This window comes from Triturus cristatus, chromosome 3_2 (assembly GCF_964204655.1).
Source record: "Triturus cristatus chromosome 3_2, aTriCri1.1, whole genome shotgun sequence".
In the NCBI taxonomy this organism is placed as follows: domain Eukaryota; kingdom Metazoa; phylum Chordata; class Amphibia; order Caudata; family Salamandridae; genus Triturus; species Triturus cristatus.
The window spans coordinates 517,943,996-517,963,748 of NC_140584.1; the positions used below are offsets into that span (position 1 = coordinate 517,943,996).

A 19,753-nucleotide genomic window follows, 5' to 3' on the forward strand; every position below is an offset into this window, starting at 1 on the left:
TGGGATATGAAAGTATGCGTCTTTCAGGTCCAGTGTAGTGAGAAAGTCGCCCTGACGGACGAGAGGGAGAACTTGCTGAAGAGTTACCATATGAAAATGGTCTGAATGGATGTATGCATTTAGAGGCCGGTGGTCTAGAATGGGCCGTAGGGTCTCGTCTTTCTTCGGTATGAGAAAGTACAGAGTAGACCCCTAGATTTTGCTGATCGACGGGTACCTGCTCTATCGCGTGTTTTTGCAGGAGGGAGAGTACTCTTGTTTCAGAAGTGTGGTATGTTCTTGTGACATCGCACGGTGTCTGGGTGGGATTTTTGGGGGGGTAGAAGTTAGTTCGGGACAGTTCCCTGACCGAATAATTTGGGTTACCCATTTGTCTGATGTTATGGCCTCCCAGGTTTGAAGGAAGTCTTGTAGTCTGCCCCCGACCGGAGTGGAATGGTCTGGGGGGAGCGGGGGAAAGTCATTGTGTGGGCGGTGTGGCAGAACGGGCGGTGTTGGTTTTGCCCCTGCCTTTATGATTGTTTCCTCTATATCCACCTCTTTGGTAGCCCTTTGAGAAGGTATTCTGAGGAGGGGACTTGTAGGACGTGGAGGCGCTATAGGAAGAGTAACCTCTGCCAGAGCCTCGAAAGGAGGAACGGCGAAAGGAACGTCTAGGGGTTTGTGATTGCAGGGCTCCCATAGACTTCGCCGTGTCTGTATCCTTCTTCATTTTTTCCAGGGCTTCGTCTACTTTTGGGCCAAATAAGTGTTGTTGGTCAAAAGGGTGGTTTAAGATAGATGCTTGGACCTCTGGTTTAAAGCCTGAAATTCTGAGCCAGGCGTGACGGCGAAGCAGGACACTGGTGTTTATAGCCCTGGACGCCGTGTCTGCTGCGTCAAGTGCACATTTAATAGAGGTGTTGTTAATAATCTTTCCCTCTTGTATTAGCTCATGAGCTTTATTCTTATATTTCTCCGGGAGATGCTGCATGAGAGCCTCCAGCTCATCATAGTGTGCTCTATCGTACCGTGCTAGCAGCGCCTGCGTGTTGGCGATGCGCCACATATTGGCAGCCTGCGAGGCAGTGCGTTTGCCTGACGCATCTAAAAGCTTGGACTCCTTATCAGGTGGTGGAGCCTCACCAGATGACTGAGAGTTGGAGCGCTTCCTAGCTGTGGAAACCACTAGTGAGTCTAGGGGCGCAGGTCCTTTAATATAGACAGGATCCGTGGGGGGCTGCCTTGTACTTCTTTTCTATTCTGGGGTTCAAGACCCTAGCTCTAACGGGGTCTTTGAAAATCTCTGTGGCATGCTTGGTCACCCCTTTAAGCATGGGTAATATAGGGGTGGATTTATCTGCTATGTCAAATGTGTCAAGTAGGAAGTCTTCCTCAACTGGATCACTGTGTAGTTCCACCCCATGGTAATGTGCCGCCCGTTGTAAGAGGTGGTGGAACCCCAGGGAGTCCTCTGGTGGAGACGGCCTGGATGGATAGAGATCATCCTGAGGCACATCTGGGACATCGGGATTGTGATAATCCTCCCATGGGTCAGGTGTTCCCGGAGGAGTGGGGTCCTGCGGGGCATCTGTGGGATCATAGAATGGATCTCTGTGGTCATCAGGGTCCGGAGACGGTGTTGGGGACCGATGAGGTGGAGAAGGTGGGGGCGGAGATGGAGGGGGCGGAGATGGAGGGGGTGGAGGAGGGGGTGGAGGAGGGGGTGGAGGAGGGGGGAGGAGGAAGAGGAGGCGGTGGGGAGGGTACTCTGAAGGGGGATGTGGCAGAGTCCTTCCGTTTTGGTGGTGGAGGAGGAGTTGGCTTGTCCAAAAGTCTTTTCTTGGAAGACAAAGTTAAATGTCCAGTCCTGGGATCCTTAGTTAAAGTCTTTTGAAGAAGATCCGGTGTGAAAAGCTCCTCCGGCACCGATTCCTCCATCGGTGCCGATGTTTTCGGAACTGAAGGATTCGTCGGTTTATCCTTGCCGTGCTTTCTCGGGGTGTCCGATCTTTTGGTCGGCGCCGAGGCAGGCTTCGACACGGAAGCGTCGGTGCTGAGGGATTTGTGTTTGGTCGGCACCGAGAGGCCAGGTTTCTACACCGATGGCTTTGGAACGGAACTTGTTTTCTTCGGCGCCGAAGAATGTTTGTCGGCGCCACTAGGAGGCTGGCTCGAGCCCGAGCCGCCAGGAGACTTGTGATGCTTTTTCACCGGGCCCGAAGGTGGGGTGATGGAAGCAGTATGCTTGGCTTTCCCTAGGCCCGGAGGCGAAGGGGTAACCGGAGGCTCTTTCGGAATGGGCGCGGGAGGGGGTAGAGTACTCACGACCCTCTGCGCCGGTGTGATCTCCTCCACGTCGGAGTCGTCGGCCTCGGAAGCGCTGACGACATCTTCCTCCCGCTCGGTGTGCAGCTGTCCCGACGCTCCGGTGTCTTCTCCAAAGATGTCAGGTGGAGCCGAGGTCGATGAGTGCGCCATGGTGCGTCGAGCTCGTCGATCCTGAATAGTCTTTTTCGATCGAAAAGACTTGCAGGCGGGGCAGTCTCGGGCCTCGTGTTCGGGAGAGAGGCAGAGGTTGCACACCTGATGGAGGTCGGTGTGGGGAAATTTAGACCCACATTTTGGGCACTTCTTGAAGGGAGTCCTTTCCATCGGCCGAGCCCGGAGTCGAAGTAGGCCCGAAGGCCGCTGCCGATGTCTGGAATCGAGGAAGTGCCGAAGAGAGAGATGAAGTAGTCGATTCCGTCTAAAGAATCTTGATGGACGAGGATTTTTCGTCGAAGGTCGAACTGGAAAGGTTCGAAGCCGGAGCACGAAGTATTACATCAGAGCCCGATGGCGGAAAAAAAACAATCTGAGGATGGAGCCGAAGCCCATGCGCAGTACGGACCGAAGGAGGAGTCACCGAACTCGTGACTTCCAAAGACTGTCCAAGAAGAAAAACAAACTGCAAACATCCGGGCCCAACACCAGATTGCGATCTATGCAAAAGTGTATAATCTGCAGCTCATATGCCTCGAACCTAGGATTACAGGTAAGTAACTACTCCTTCTCTTCCAGGGGATCCTCATCAATATTCATAAGCACTAGAATAGAATAGCGAGCCTCACCTCATCCACTGCGGGCAAAGTAAAAATAATTAACAATCAAGCTCAGACAACTAAACTCGACAATTCAGACATTTCTCTGATCTGAACAGATTTCTCAAGGAGGCCTGGCCTATTTGACTATCCACCCTGGAGTCGGATTCAAGACAATAATGCCTTGTTAAAGTATGCACAGATCTCCAGGTTGCTGCCTTGCAAATTTCTGTAATCGGAACGTCATGCAAGAAAGCTACTGTAGCTGCTTTCCCCCTAGTGGAGTGTTCTTTAGGTGACAACAATAGGGGTTTATTTGCCAGCTGGTAGGCCAATTTTATACAAGACACTATCCATCTAGAAATATCTCTTGGTAGCTGGAAAACCTGTCCTCGTGGAATCATAATTTAAAAACAATTGGTCCGATTTTCTTATGACCTTCGTTCCCTCAAGATAGAATTTAAGCACTCTTTTACGGTCTAGGGAATGGAGTGACCTTTCCGCCGGAGTTGCGGGATTGGGGAAAAAGGACGGCAACAAAATTGACTGATTAACATGAAAATCAGATACAACTTTCGGCAGAAAAGCATGGTGAGTCCTTAATACTACTCTGTTGTGGTGAAAGATTGTATAAGGCTCTGTGGAAGACAACGCTTGGATTTCGCTTACTCTTCGAGCTGATGTAATCGTGACTAAGAAAGCGGTCTTCCATGTCAAACGCTGCAGCGTGGCTTTATGGATGTGCTCGAAAGGAGGACCCATCAACTTAGTGAGGACAAGATTCAACTCCCAAGGAGGAGAAGGAGGCCGAACAGGGGGATACACTTTCTTCAACCCCTGTAGGAAATCCTTGACCACCTGTAGTTGAAAAAAGGAAAGCTGGCTTGGAGACTTTCTATAGGCCGTAATAGCCGCTAAATGTACTCTGATCGATGAATACTTCAACCCTGATTTAGCCAAGTACAGGAGGTAAGGAAGAATAACCTCCTCCTGCCCTGTGGTTGGATTAAAGTTATTACGAGTGCACCACAGGTAGAACAGTTTCCACGTAAAGGAATACGAAGCCCTTGTGGAAGGTCTCTTAGCCTCCTTTAGTATATGCATACAGTCCTGTGGTAAGTTCAAATGTCCATATTGCAGGACCTCAGGTGCCATGCTGCCAAGTTCAGTGAGGGAAGGTTGGGATGAAGGATCTTCCTGTCCATCTTGGTCAGTAGGTCCGACCTGCAAGGAAGCCTCTTGTGGGGGTGCACCGACAGCTGTAATAGGTCCGGGTACCACCACTGTCGAGGCCAGTCTGGGGCTATCAGGATCAACATGTTGGACCGGATGAGCTTGGACACCACCTTCGGAATCAGAGGCAGGGGAGGAAAGGCGTATGAAAATATTCCCAATCCATCAAAAGAGCATTCCCCTTCGTCCCTGGACGGTGGAACCTGGAGGCGAAGGTGTGGCATTTTTTGTTTAGATCGTCTGCAAACAGATCTATGGAAGGCTGTCCCCACTGATGGAAAATTTCTGCCACTACTTCGTCGTTTAGCACCCAGTCTGGCTGATCTTCGAAGTGCCGGCTGAGTGAGTCTGCTCGCACGTTTCGTTCCCCTGGAAGGTGCACCGCTGTGACAAAGAGGCCTCGGGCTAGAAGCCAATGCCATATCTTTTGAGCCTCCAGGGAGAGAGGGAGAGAGGGCGAGAGCGCGTACCACACTGTTTGTTGAAGTAATACATGGTGGTAGTGTTGTCTGTTTGGATGAGGACTGAGTTGGACATGATCGAGGGCTGAAAAGCTTTCAGGGCTAGATGGACTGCCCGCAGCTCTAACATGTTTATGTGGTAGAATTGCTCCCCGACAAACCACCGCCCTTGCATTTGTAGACAATCCTTGTGCGCTCCCCACCCTTGAAGCGATGCATCCGTTACCAAGGACTGGGTAGGAACAGGCTGATGGAATGGGACTCCAACTAGGAGGTTCCGCGGACGAGTCCTCCATAGAACAGACACTTTTGCTGCTTGTGAAAGCACAATCCGGTCTTCCCAGAGACCCGTAGCCTGGTCCCACTTGTCCTCCAGGTCCTGTTGTAAAGGCCTCATCCTCAGCCTGGTGTTGGGAATGAGGAATATGCAAGAAGCCATTGATCCCAATAGGGATGCCACCTGCCGGACCGTTGGGCAATTTGTCTGGAGAAGAACTTCGCACTTCTGCCGAATTGATAAGTCTCTGTTCCGAAGGAAACGCTCTGCCTAGGCTTGCATCTAGAACGGAACCCAGGTATTGGATCACCTGTGTAGGCTGGCAAACAGACTTCTCCATATTCACGTGCAGGCCTAGCCTGTGGAGTAGAGATAAACACACCTGGAAATCGCTCTTTATCTGCTGAGGAGATGGCCCTTTCAAGAGCCAATCGTCCAAGTATGGATACACGAACAGTCCTCTTCTGTGTAGAGCTGCCGCTACCACCGCCATGCACTTGGTAAAGACTCGTGGGACATATTTTAGTCCGAAGGGCAACACCCTGAACTGGTAGTGACTGCTGCCGACCACGAATCGCAGGAATTTGCGATGACGGGGAATTACAGGAATGTGGAAATACGCATCCTGGAGATCCACTGAACACATCCAATCTCCTGCTTGCAGATGTGGACATATTTGATGAAGCGCCAGCATGTGAAATTTCTCTTTCAAGATGAGCTTGTTCAGCGACCGCAGGTCTAGAATAGGTCTGAACTTGTGCTCCTGATCTCTTTTTGGCACAAGGAAGTACCTGGAGTACACTCCTTTTCCCCGCTGAGAGTGGGGAACCTTCTCTATGGCCTTTTTTTGTAGAAGCGCCACCACTTCTTGACGTAGCAATTTTAGCTGGTGAGGACGAGATCTTTTTGGAGGAATGTCCTTTAGAGACACACGGAAACGTAGTACGTATCCATTGCGCAGTATACTGAGCACCCAACGATCTTTTGTTATGTTGCACCACTCTTTCAGATGGCATGAAACACTTCCTCCCACTGGAGTGGGCAACGGCGTCAGAGGAAGCTCTGGTTCAATGCTTTCCTGCTGTTCGAGTGGTGGAGGAGGATTGTTGTTGGTTACCTCCTCTACCTGGTAGACTTCCGACCCTGTTGTGATCTTCCTTGGTTCTTACTTTGGGACCACTGAGGGGTTTGAACCCTCTGTTGGTACCCCTTGCGCTGGCTGGGTCTGTATCTTCGTCGGAAGTACTTTTTCTTTTCTAACCCCACCGCCTTCAAAGTGTCTAACTCGGCTTTCATTCGCGCCATCTCTTCATCTGTGTGGGAGCCAAATAATGAAGAACCAGAAAAAGGAAGGTTAAGGATCCCCTGTTGAGCATCCGGTTTTAGAGCTGTAAGCCTTAACCAGGTAGACTTCCATGCGCATACGAATGTGCCGATAGTGTGGCACCATCCGCTGCAGTGCTAATCATTTGATTAGCTACCAAGGAGCCCTCTGCAATGATTTCTTCAAAGTCCTTCTGATCCTCTTTTGGTAACTTCTCCTTGAAACGATCCAAAGAGTCCCATAAGGATCTGTCGTACCGATCTAATAAGGCCGCTGCACTGGAGACTTTAAGTGAATAAGCTGCAGAGCCACAAACTTTTCGGCCCCAAGAATCCTGGGACTTACTCTACTTGTCCGGAGGGACCAACGCATGAGTAGAGACTGCGTGCGTTTTACGTGCCGCTGCAACAATCACTGAATCCGCAGGTGGAACCGTTTTCAAGAACACCGGGTCTACATCAGCAGGTTTGTATTTCTTTTGAATCCTGGCCGGTGTAGCCTTAATCGTTGAGGGTGTTAGAAAAATGTCCATTACTGGTTCCAGAAGCCCAGGAAACAGAGGTAGCAAAGGGCGCGAAGCAGATCTTTGGTGCAGCGTCTCAAAGATCACCGTCGTCGCGACCTGAGGGGTGGACATTGCAATGTTCAGTTTCTGTGCCCCTCTCTGCAGCACATCATGATAGGTGTTAATGTCATCTATCGGAGACACTCTCGACTGAGGGCTGTCCGATAGATTAGACGAATAGTCCCTCTTAGAGGAGTGGGTGGAAGAAGATGACCATGAAGGAGACCTCCTTCTGTGGTGATGAGACGTAGAAGGCCTGCGTTCCTTAGATCTTCCTGCACGGTGCTGACGTACCGGCGAAGGCGATTTATCCACCTCCTGTACCAATCTCTGTAGAGGGGATCTGTGGACAGGACTCGTATATACTTCCTCCCTTCTTGATGCGCCTGCCGAAGTCTTACTACAGTGATGGACTGGTAAAAGCCATCTTGGAGATAGGTGTATAGACGGAGAGGCCCTTCTCTGATGTGACAGGGATCTCTGTAGCGATCTCCTCGCATGATGTTGTGGAGACGCAGATGGAGAATGAGTCGATGGAAGTCTCGAGGAGTGAGAAGAGGAGTGTCTCGATGCTGATTCAGTCACTAAGACCACTGAACCTTCTTCAGACCTATGCGATGGGTGTCTCGACGTCGGGCGTATAGCCCGCTGTGACGGAGCTCACCTCGACGTCGACCGAGATCTTCGTCTAGCCGTCGAAGCTCGACCAGGTTCTGGGAGCGGTCTCGGTGTTGAATGTGTCGCCGACGAATGGCGCCTCAACGACGGCAAAATACTTCTTCGTCTCGACGTCGAGCGTTGTTAGATCGATGTCGCTGAAGGACTTCCTCTCCTCAACACCGATCGCCGCTGGGATGACGACGGTGGAGGGCTGCTAGCTCTCGACGCCGAGCGTCGTTGGACTGACGCCGGCGGAGGGCTTCTGGTCCTAGACGTCGAAGGACTCTGCGACGGCGAATTCTCTCCCCTCGACGTCGAACGTCATCTGTGCGACGGCGACAGAGGGTTATCAGCTCACGACGTCGAACGTCTAACCGACGTCGATGGAGATCTGCAGGCTCTCGACGCCGATCATCGCCGGGATGAATACGGCGGAGGGCTTTGGCTCTTCTAAGCCAATCGTCACCGTGATGCGGCCGGTGGACTGGAACTTCGACGCTGATCGTCGCCGGGTTGACGACGGCGGAGGCTGTCGAATTCTCAACGTCGAATGTAGTGACGTACCTTCATGCCTGCATTCTCTCGACGGCGAGCCCGCCGTCGACGGTCTTTTCTTAGATGTATGTCCCTCCGGTGGCTGTTTTCTCAGCACCGAGCCCGACGGTCTAGAAGAGGATCTGGGCCTCTTGGAACCTTTTCTTACCGGAGACCTGCCTCTGGAAGCCTTTTCCGCCAGCCCATAAAGACGAATTCGTTCTCTGTCTTTCAAAGTTCTTTTTGAGAGAGACTGGCAATGAGGACAAGACTTGGGGCAAAGAATACAGACTGAGTGAGTCTGACCTGGCCTTCTTTTTTCTACAAGAAGGGCAGGGATCAAAAAGGGATGGCATTTTGAGTGGAAAAAAATGCCAAAATCAGTCAGAAAAAGCAAACACCTTACTTGACTGGATGAAAGACGTCGAAGTAAGATAACATTTTTTCTGAAAAAGTAGATTATTTCTGAATAAAACTAGAAAAGAGTGGAGCTGTGTAACCAGGGTCCTGACTGAAGGAGCCGGAAAGAACAACTGACCTAACTGTCACCCCTGAGGCATGATGGGAAGCTAGGGGTCATGGCTGCCTTAAAGGCACGGTGCCAGTTTTTCTATGTTGCTATGAGTTAGCTTTCTAGCCTTTCTAGGCTGTGGTTTTCTACAATGCAGCCAGTGAGCTGTCAATGCTTTCAGTCCTATCTGAGGTTTTGGGCCAAATGCTAAGCATTAAAACAGTTTTCAAACATGCTTTGCTGTTGTTTCTTCCCTGTTGTTTGTGATATATTGTTTTTATTACATATTATTTATAATATACAGGGGTGTATATATCTATATATATATCTATCTATATATCTATATATCTATATATATATATATATATATATATGCATATATGTTATCACATATATGATTATGTTTCCGGGGTCCCGCGCATGGGTGGGAATATTCTAGTGCTTGTGACTATTGATGAGGATCCCCTGGAAGAGAATGGTACTAATCGACGTGACAAATTCACAAAAAAACACTCTGATCTACATTTAGGGCATACACATTCACTATAGTCATCTCCCAGCCCTTCAAGTCCTCAAATCCATCATCGTGTCTACGAGCTGGTGGGGACCCCAACCCCCCCCCTCGCCCAGGGTGAGCAGAGGAATGCCACCCTTCCAAACAGTGAAAAGTCAGCAACAGTTGTGGAAGTTCGTCCACGGCACTCGGTAGTGAGAGAGGGGTGGTTCATGAGTCCCCCCAGCTACTCAAACCCCCATCCAGCCCTTTTGAGTAGTGGTGAACTCATAATATAAATCCCCAGGTATGTTGCAGGTGCCCCTCAGGAGAAACAATAGGCCAATAAAAGTTACAAGCCCTACTAGACCCCCCCCGCCCGTTACCAATTCATTGAGTGTCTCAGATTAAGTCATACGATGTTCTCGGGGTCACTTTGGGCATCCCCAGGCTCAAGCCCTCTGAAGCATTAGACTCAGGTTTCGAATCAGACTCTTGGGTGAGAGGGCTCTGTCCTGGTGACCCCAAGTTCATGTCTACCGCTCAGCTGGGCCATGACTTCCATCGCCTTTTGTCGTCCAAGCTGTGCCTCAGCCTGAGAAGGGGTGGCTGAGCTTAACCGAAATTGCTTGCGACGGTAACTAGGTCAATGTTGCCGCCACTGTCCGTCACCCGTGTCTGTCTTCAATCGTCTCTGGTCCGCCAGCCAGTCCCATACCTCCTGTGGGGAGTGAAAAAACTGAGCACCTCCCAGGGTCGTCAGTCACAGCTTCACCTGGAACAGCATTGCATATTTGAAGTCCAGTGTTGAAACTTTTTAGATTCCCGGTATGATGCTCTCTGCCTTTGGACCTCTCTAGTGACATTGTCAACTCCGAACTCCTCTCTCATTTGTGCTTGTGCAAAAATACAGTCACAGTCTTTATAATACAGGAATCTCGCCACAATCTGTCTCACGGGAAGAGTCGGGCTATGGTGTCTCATCGGGACTCTGTGTGTTCTTTTCAGAGCAAAGAACGCAGAGAGGCCTTCAGTGGCCACCTCTGTGCGCAGACAATGTCCCATATAACCTACCATGTCAGTGCCCTCAACTTTCTCAGGAAGACCCACCACTTAAATGTTGCGGAGGAATCGGTTTTCAGCATCCTCCTCCCTGATCTCTAATGTCCAAACCTTAACCACCACCGCTTCCACTTGTTCCTACATAGTCTACATGGCTGGAGGAAGTTCTCCCAGATAGCTAATTTGTGGTGCCTCTCTCTGCAAGGCGCTTATGGTCGTAGAAGGGTCAAATCCATGCCAATAGCATCAATCTTAAAATCTAGCGCCTCGTGGAAGGCAGTTGTGGCTTGGAGTATGTCCTGCAGGGTGGGGTCACCAGTGGCTCCCATCTATGGGGTGCATTCGTCTCACCAGTCAGTAGGGTACTAGTCCCCTCCAGGTGATGCTCCTTTCTGCGGGAGGATTTACCCATCTTCTACTGCGTCCTGGGTATCCGGATGCTATTCAGTCCTGCCCATGGTTCGTTCTCTCCACCGAGTACCTGGGAGGGTACAGGCTGCCTCCCGTCATTTCTCCGGGGCGCTGGGTAGCCAGAGCAGCAGGGATCAGCAATCCCCCTAAGCTGCAGGCACAGCGAGAAAAAAAGCCGGTGGTGTGTCAAGGTCGCAGACCAAGAGGGGCTAGATCTCCCAGTTTCTGGGCTCGCTCTCCACCCAGAAACAAGGGGCAGCAATTGTATTCTCTGGCACAGACGACAGGCGCCTCCTCCTCATGCAGGCCAGTCAGCTTACTCACCGCCTCTGCTGTACATGCGGATTCTCTGCTGTCAAGGTTGGAGAGAGTGCCTCCGATTCAGTCCCACTGGCATGGTTCTCATCACGTTCGCGAGTTGCAATGGTCCCTGGAAATTAGTTTGCACATTTATCCCCAGGGTGGCCACTCGGCACACTCCGGCTCCCTACAGGCAGCATGCGCCTCAGCGGACTCTCCGCTTCTCTCAGGACAGGCAAAAGTGTCTTCGCACAGGACAGGAAGAAAACAGTACTTCACAGGGCTTTAGTGGCCTCCGTGGCAGTCCGCCTTATAGTCCCCGAACGGGAATTGCAGGGTGCCCTCGGGTCAGGTCCGCCCACCTCTTGTGGGAGAAGGCCTCTACCAGAGCCTCTAGGATCAGGCAGCACTTCCTGGCAGGTATCGCCCTTGGTAGCAAGAGGTCGCGAGCGAGCACCTCCCCTCTACCGCAAACCTCCTCTCAGTGTGTGGACTGAGACTCACCGCGGTTCCGTCTCACAAAGCCTCTCGCTGCCTGTTCCTCTCCAGGTTGTCGGCAGGCAGGTGGAACATCAGTTCATCGTCCCGTCCAACCAAATCTGGGGTCAGCTTTGTGGCATCAATATGCTGGTGTAGCTCCAGGGCTCCAAGGTAGCGGCTTCACTGGTGGCTGCTTTGTCTGAAGGCCACCGCCAGCCTCTACAAGTGTTTCCCGGTACCTCAAGACAGGGGCTCCAGTATCCTTAATCACAGCAGCATTTTAGGGCTAGTCTGGGGGGTTGCCTGCCATGTCTTCTCATCCATCGCGGTCACACCACTTCCACTATCGGCGTAATGACCTGGCACTGTCAGGGTCGAGAGCCGCCTTTGTTCTCGAGCATACAGCGGTCATCCGTTTTCACTCGTAATATGGGCTTCACGGTCCTGGGATACCTCGCCTTCTCAGCCGTCGTGAGGTAAAGTATTGCAGAGGATTCGGACCCCCGGTCAGTCCTCCGAGACTCAGATGGCACAGGATATAGGCCAGCCGAGAGAAGTTCAGAGCAACACTTCTCACTCCATCGAGGTCAGGCCACCCTCCCCCCCCTCCCTTCCCAAGCACATATAATGACAGCGTACATTAGTTATTATCCATCAATAGCACTTGATTATGTAAAATGGCTTCAGTTGCTAACACGGCTTAACAAGTTTGATACAAGTTGATTTTACAGTGTAAATTGAAAAACAAGTACAGTGCTCTCTGAACCCACTTTCCCGCCAAACAAACAATAAGCCATGCCGAAAGACAAATGAAGAGGAGAGTCATTTAATACATCAGGTAAAGAGGTATCGGCTGGGTTGGGCAGTTTTGGATAAGGCCAAGAAATTTTGAAAATGCTCCTCAAGCTAACGGGAGGGGCAACATTTAAAGAGATTTAAAGCTCTTGTGCGGGTTGGACAGGCAGTTAGTGGTAGGTTTTCTTAAAGAAAGGTAACCAGCGCTCTCCATTTGTATCCAAACTTATTGCAAGAATCTAACAGTGGGACTGCCATTCATTCCATAGATAATGCTTGCCATAGCCAGGCATTCCACTGAATAATAGAGGGTTGTCGTTTTCTTCCAGACGGCCACCACGGTCATTTTAGCAGCTTCTAAGCAGAGACAAATTGGCATGATTGCTTACAGTTTGACATTTCAAGGAGTTGTAGTGTTATCCCAGTAGGGCAAAACTTGGGGAAGCTGGAATGGGATAACCTAATATCGTTTCAATTTGTGCTAAGATTTCTGCCCAGAATGGTTGCATGATCGGGCAGTCCCACCATATTGAATATGCTACTTACCAGTATGCATCTGTTCTTGGCATGTAGGGCTGCTGACATTCATATCTGTGCATAGATCGCCGCCTAGTGTTGGGTCCGGATGTTTGCACGTTGTTGTCCTGGAAGAGTCTTCGAAGTATCCTTGGATAGGTGACTCCTCCCCTGGACTACAGTGCGCATGGGCATCCCCTCCATCCTCAGATTGTTTTTCGCCATTGTGGCAGTGATGGAGTAGATACAGAAAGTGATGACCATGCTTTACAGTAATTCTGAGAGCTGCAGCTGCGACAGGCGCCGGGGAGGAGGGAGGGCGATATGAATGTCAGCAGCCCTACATGCCAAGAACAGATGCATACTGGTAAGTAGCATATTCAGTTCGAGGCATGTGGGCTGCTGAATTCATATCTGTGCATAGAATGTATAGCAGTGCCCTCTATTAGCGGCGGCTACCCGTGCCAGCTGCAGCGGTCTGAAAAAGAGTTTTTAGAACAGCCTGTCCTACAGCTGCCTGCTGTTTTGACTGCACATCTACACAATAGTGTTTAGTAAATGTGTGTGTAGTGGACCATGTGGCTGCTCTGCATATATCGTGCAGGGGAATATTTCCTAGAAAAGCCATGGAAGCCCCTAACTTGCGTGTTGAGTGGGCTCGTGGTGGAATAGTTAATGTGCGCTTTGCCTTTTGATAACAGATTTGAATACACTTAACTATCCATCTGGCTATCCCTGCTTTGGAGATGGCGTTACCTTTGTGGTGCGGGGCAAAGGCAACGAACAGTTGTTTTGTCTTCCTGAAGGGTTTAGTCCTGTCGATGTAGTACATGAGGGCCCTCCGTACATCTAGTGTATGGAGTGCCCTTTCTGCGACAGTTTGCGGGTTTTGGAAGAAAACGGGCAGTTCGATAGTCTGATTCATGTGGAACTGCGATATTACTTTGGGCATGAATTTTGGGTTGGTACGTAGTACGACCCTGTTGGCATGAACCTGTATAAATGGCTCTTGAACGGTTAGTGCCTGGAGTTCACTAACTCTTCTTAAGGAAGTGATCGCTACCAGGAAAGCTACTTTCCAGGTGAGGAATTGAATCTCGCATGAGTGTAGAGGTTCAAAGGGTGGACCCATTAGGCGTGTGAGGACCAGGTTGAGGTTCCACATGGGAGCCGGTGGGTGACTAGGTGGAATGACTCGTTTGAGTCCTTCCAAGAATGCTTTGATGGCAGGCACTCTGAATAGAGAGAGGTGCTGCCTGGTTTGCAGATAGGCTGATATTGTGGTCAAATGGACACGTATAGAGGTGTACGCCAGATTGCATCGGTATAGGTGTAATAGGTAGCAAATGATGTTTTGGATGGATGCGTCCAGCGGGTTAATGTCATTATTACTGCAATAAATGACGAACCTTTTCCATTTGGCTGCATAGCAAGCTCTTGTAGTGGGTCTTCTGGCCTCCTTGATGATGTCCATACAGTCAGGTGGCAGGTTGAGATAGCCAAACTCTAGGACTTCAGGAGCCAGATTGCCAGGTTCAGCTGTTGCGGATCTGGGTGCTGAATCTCTCCATGGTTCTGCGTCAAATGAGCGGGTTTGATCCGCAGCCTTTGATGCGGCACCACGGAAAGTTCGAGGAAGGTGGTGTACCATGGCTGGCGTGCCCACGTAGGAGCAACTAGGACGAGTGTCAGGGAGTGTTGTCTGAGTTTGCGAGCCACCAGCGGTATCAACGGCGCTGGGGGAAAAGCGTACGCAAATCTGCCGGACCAGTTCATCCATATCGCATTGCCCTGCGACTGCGGATGTGGGAACCTGGCGGCAAAGCTTTGGCATTTTGCGTTTTCGCTTGTGGCGAACAGGTCTATCTCCGGATGACCCCACTGCTGGAAGTACGGCTGGAGTACTGATGGGTGTAACTCCCACTCGTGCATCTGGTGGCTGTGTCTGCTGAGCAGATCCGCCATCTGGTTGTCCTTGCCGGGGAGGTGTTCCGCCATGAGGAACATGTTCCTTTGAATGGCCCACTTCCACATGCTCTGAGCCAGATGAGAACTGTGGAGAGTGTGTTCCTCCCTGTTTCTGTATGTAGTACATTGCGGTCATGTTGTCCGTCCGGATCAACACGACCTTGTTGCACAGATGTACTTTGAATGCCTTCATGGCCAGGAAGATTGCCATCAGTTCCAGAAGGTTGATGTGCATCTTCTTCTGTTGTGTCGTCCATAGTCCCTGCACTGTGTAGTGGAGTACATGAGCTCCCCATCCCTGGAGAGACGCGTCCGCTGTCAGTACTATTTGTGGAACAGGCTCTTGGAACGGTCGGCCCTTGCAAAGGTTTTGTGGATTCCACCAATGCAGAGAGTTGTATGCCCGACCGCTCACCAACACTAGGTCTTTCAACTGTCCTTGAGCCTGATTCCACTGACGTGCTAGGCACTCCTGAAGCGGGCGCATATGTAATCTCGCGTGTGGGACTATGACGATGCAGGAGGCCATCATGCCTATCAACTGCATGAACACTCGCGCTGGAAGTGAGTGTTTGGGTTTGAACTTGGAAATCAGCAGTTGCATGCTGTTGATCCTCACTAAATTTGGCTGAGCTGTGGCCGCCAGAGTGTCTATAGTCGCACCTAGGTACTGTTGTACGTGTGCGGGCTGGAGATGGGACTTTGGGTAATTTAGTGAGAATCCCAGACTGTGAAGAAGGTGAATGGTGCGGGACATGTGGCTGGCAGACTGCTGGGCTGACTTCGCTTGAACGAGCCAGTCGTCCAGGTAGGGGTAGACGTGTATGTGCTGCCTCCGTAGATGTGCTGCCACCGTAGCTAGGCACTTCGTGAAAACCCTGGGCGCTGTTGTCACGCCGAAGGGAAGGACTTTGAACTGGTAATGCTGTCCCTGAACAGTGAACCTGAGGTATTTTTTGTGTGAGGGGTGAATGGGGATGTGGAAATACGCATCCTTGAGGTCCAGCGTGGCTAGGAAGTCTCCCTGCTTGAGAAGCGGAAGGACTTGCTGGAGAGTGAGCATGTGAAAGTGCTCTGAAAGAATGTACCGGTTCAGGGGTCCTAGGTCTAATATAGGTCTGAGTGACCCGTCCTTTTTTGGTATTAAGAAGTAGAGGGAGTACACTACCGTACCCTGCTCGTGGACGGGTACGACCTCTATAGCGCCTTTTAGAAGCATACTTTGCACCTCCTGCTGTAAGAGCGTTAAGTGCTCTGAGGACATAGGACGGTTTCTTGGCGGTATTGTGGGTGGAGTGGAGGTTAACTCCAGACAGTAACCGTATTTGACAATATCTTTGACCCACCTGTCCGTGGTGATGGAGTTCCACGTGGACAGGAACCTTTGTAGCCTTCCCCCGACAGGTGTTATGTGGTCGGGAGGAAGGGAGAGGGCGTCACTGCTTGTTTTTGGGGGAGGACCTGGTGTTGCCGTAGCCGCGTCCTCTGCCCTTTGTACTGGAGCCACGATATCCACCTCGGGTGTTTTTATCGTAGGTGGTCTGTGTATTGCCTTTGTTATATGTTTGTTGTGACCCCTGTCCTCTACCTGCTCCCTTGTTTCCGGGGCGACGAAAGGAGCCGCTCCGAAAGGACTGAGTTTGGAGAGCGCCCATGGACTTTGCAGTGTCCGTGTCCTTTTTGATCTTCTCAAGGGTGGTGTCAACCTCCGGCCCGAATAAATAGTCGGGGTTGACAGGCTGGTTGAGTATATTATTTTGTACCTCAGGCTTGAATCCAGAGATTCGTAACCAGGCATGTCGTTGCAGCATGGCGCTTGTGTTTATGGCCCTGGCAGCTGTGTCAGCGGCATCTAGTGCACACTTGATGGAAGCGTTCGTGAGTAGCTGTCCTTCTCTGATGAGAATTTCTGCGCCTTCTTTGAACTGGTCAGGGAGATGTTGGAATAGTTGCTCCAATGTGTCATAGTGCGCTCTATCATAGCGAGCAAGGAGCGCTTGAGTGTTGGCTATGCGCCATATGTTGGCAGCTTGGGCGGCAACTCGCTTGCCAGAGGTCTCTAACACCTTGGACTCTTTGTCCGGGGGAGGAGCGTCACCTGTCGTTTGCGAGTGTGCCCTCTTGCGAGCATTCGCTACGACAATGGAGTCTAGTGGTAATTGGCCTCTGATGTAAGTAGGATCCCCAGGTGCTGATCGGTATTTCTTATTGAAGGCGATCCCTCGACCGGAGCCATAGACTGTGGCACTGGGCTTTCTTCGGTCTGAACAGGCAGGCCTTGTTCATCATTGGAGCTACTCTCTTCGGCCCCTAAGGCCTCCTCGTCGTCTCCTACCTCGGTGTCGTCTTCACCTCTGTGGAAGAGTGATTCGTCGACTTCGTCCGATCCGGAGTCGTGTTCGGAAACGGGACTGGAGGGTAGGACTTCCAATTCTTCGACATCTTCGGCCTCGTTGAAGATGTCCGCTGGTGCCGGTGCCGCGCTTCGAGTCTCGCCGCTCGTCGATTCCGTAGAGTCTTTTTGGAACGGAACCGGGCACAGGCCATGCATGTCGATTCGTCGTGGTCCGGCGAAAGGCATTTGTTGCACACCGGATGGACGTCGATGTGGGGGTACTTCGCATTGCATACCGGACACCTCTTGAATGGCGTCCTCGATTCCATCGTCGAAGTAGTCGATGGACAGGTAAATGCGAAAAAAGTCGGTCCTGAAAGTTAGTAAACTAACAAGGTGGTATCGAAAACCGATCGATAAACAGTACCGACGCGAACTAAAGGCCTTTTGGCCTTGACAAAGTTTTTTCCTAACTTGAGCTAAGATAGCACATCCGAACCCAATGGCGGAAAAAAACAATCTGAGGATGGAGGGGATGCCCATGCGCACTGTAGTCCAGGGGAGGAGTCACCTATCCAAGGATACTTCGAAGACTCTTCCAGGACAACAACGTGCAAACATCCGGACCCAACACTAGGCGGCGATCTATGCACAGATATGAATTCAGCAGCCCACATGCCTCGAACATGAATGAAATCACAGAGTAAACCTCAAACACTCCAACAGATATCTGATGTGTACGGAAATGTGTTTAAGTTTGGTGGGATAGAGACACCAATCGAATGAAACTTTATAGTTTCTCTCCAAGTCCCAGAGAGTGATTGAGTCAGGGAATATCCTTCAACACTTTCTGCCATTGATTTTCAGATATGGGATCACCAAGTATGGTCGTCCAGAAGTGTACATGTCGTGGTGTGGCCAAAGGGGCAGTTTGAGGAAATACGAGTAAAGGGACGAGATTAGGCCCTTGGTTTCTCCGCCTTGCCATATTAATTTCTCAATAAAAGGAAGTTCTCTGACTAATCTCAGGTTATAGAGCCCAGTGTTTCAAATGACTGTAATGGTATCTTTCGGATGATAGTACTCCGAAATCACATCGACAATTTTCAAAAGTAAGAATATCCCACCTATGTTAGATCTGAGATGATAGACAGCCTCCTTCCCTCCAGGAATTAAAAGTACCTGGTAGAGAGGCTGGGATGCATGGGGGAAGGGAAAGAGTTCCAGCCGGGCAAGCAGGCAACCATTTCCCACACCACGAGGTCTGTTTGTGTATGTGTGGTCAAGTAAGCATTCGGCGGACGATCAGTTTTTGGCTTCCAAAGAACATTCCAAAAGTAGCGAGCTACCACTGCCCTGTCCAAATGGAGCTAATGTTTGTCTCTCTTTGGAACCATTCTACTATAACCCTCCGCTGTTCTGCTTTAAAATAGAAGTGAAAGTCTGTCAGGGAGTGGCCTCCTTTGGGAGTAGTTGACGTTTATAAGGGAGTCTGGCTCCACGGTTTTGCCCGATGAAGCGTAGGACTAAAGAACAGAGTTCTGAGAAGAATTCTTGGGGCACTACTATGGGCAGGCTTTGAAAAAGGTATAAAACATGTCGCAGAGCGGTCATTTTAATGGAATTAATATGCCCCAAGATTTTGGGGGGCCCCTCTTTTGAGATCCAGTTTAAGTTGGCAAAGGAACGGGAGAAAGATAGCTCCATAAAAGTTGGAAATTCTGAACGTAAGATTGATGCCTAAATAGGTTATTTCTTTCTTCTTCCATTGAAAAGGGGTCATACACACCAGTTGTTTCATTTCGTGTGTGGGAACCTGCCCAGGTTTGGAAGAAAAGATTTGTGTACGTTTATGCCATATTCCATCATTGTCTCAAAGATAGCAAATTCTCTTTGTACAACAGCTAAAGTGGTTCAGGGTACATTGAGTAAGAGTAACTCATCATCTGCAAAAAGAGAGATCTTGTATTCTACAGACCCAAAAGCAATGCCCTGGATCTCGATGTAGCTTGGATGGTTGTTGCGAGGGGTTGAATGCTGAGAGCATATAAGAATGGTGAGAGTGGGCATTCTTGGCGGGTTCCCAGACTTAACTCAAACAAGCATCCTGGGACCTGTTTCTGGGTATCGATCTTCATCAGCCAGTCTAGCTTATATCCAATGGCATAGTGAGCAAGTGACCGACATAAGGGCATACCTTTTCCACACAAGGCGATTAAGCAAAAGAGGGACAGAATGCAGAATATTGTCAAACATTCACCCCCAGTACAGAGATCTGGGGCTAAATCCATCGTTTTGTTGCTCAACTTGGAGGCAGAGGGATGACCTGGCATGGCAGTTCAGGCTGGACTGTTCACATGGGGAGCAGGGTCGAGACTGCTTATATATAGCTGGATGCAAGCTGGGATGGCATGATGAGCAACAAAAAAACAAAACAAAAAAAAAATGGATTTAACCCAGATCTGTGGCAGGGAGTGAATGTTTAACATTCCATCAATCATCTTTTCGTGTTGCAATAGTCGCCCTAAGTGGGAACGGTATGCCCAGCATGGGTCCTGTGCTCACTATGGCACTGAAATCAAGCTAGCCTAGCTGATATGGGGTGATGGCCTGAAACCGGTCCAAGAATGCTTGTTTTCCGGTCCAAGGAGACCCTGGCCTGGCAGTTTGGGCTGGACTGTTGCCATGGGGAGCAGGGTCAAGACAGATTTGAACATGGAGCAATGGATTTAACCCAGATCTGTGCCTGGGGGTGAATGTTTGACA

At 50.3% G+C, this 19,753-nt stretch overlaps 1 protein-coding gene across 4 annotated transcripts in view; it reads right to left on the bottom strand.

The window, feature by feature from the left end:
* The window catches only part of BTBD10 (BTB domain containing 10), a 134,211-nt gene that overhangs the window by 31,449 nt on the left and 83,009 nt on the right, over positions 1-19,753 (bottom strand). The window lies entirely within an intron of this gene.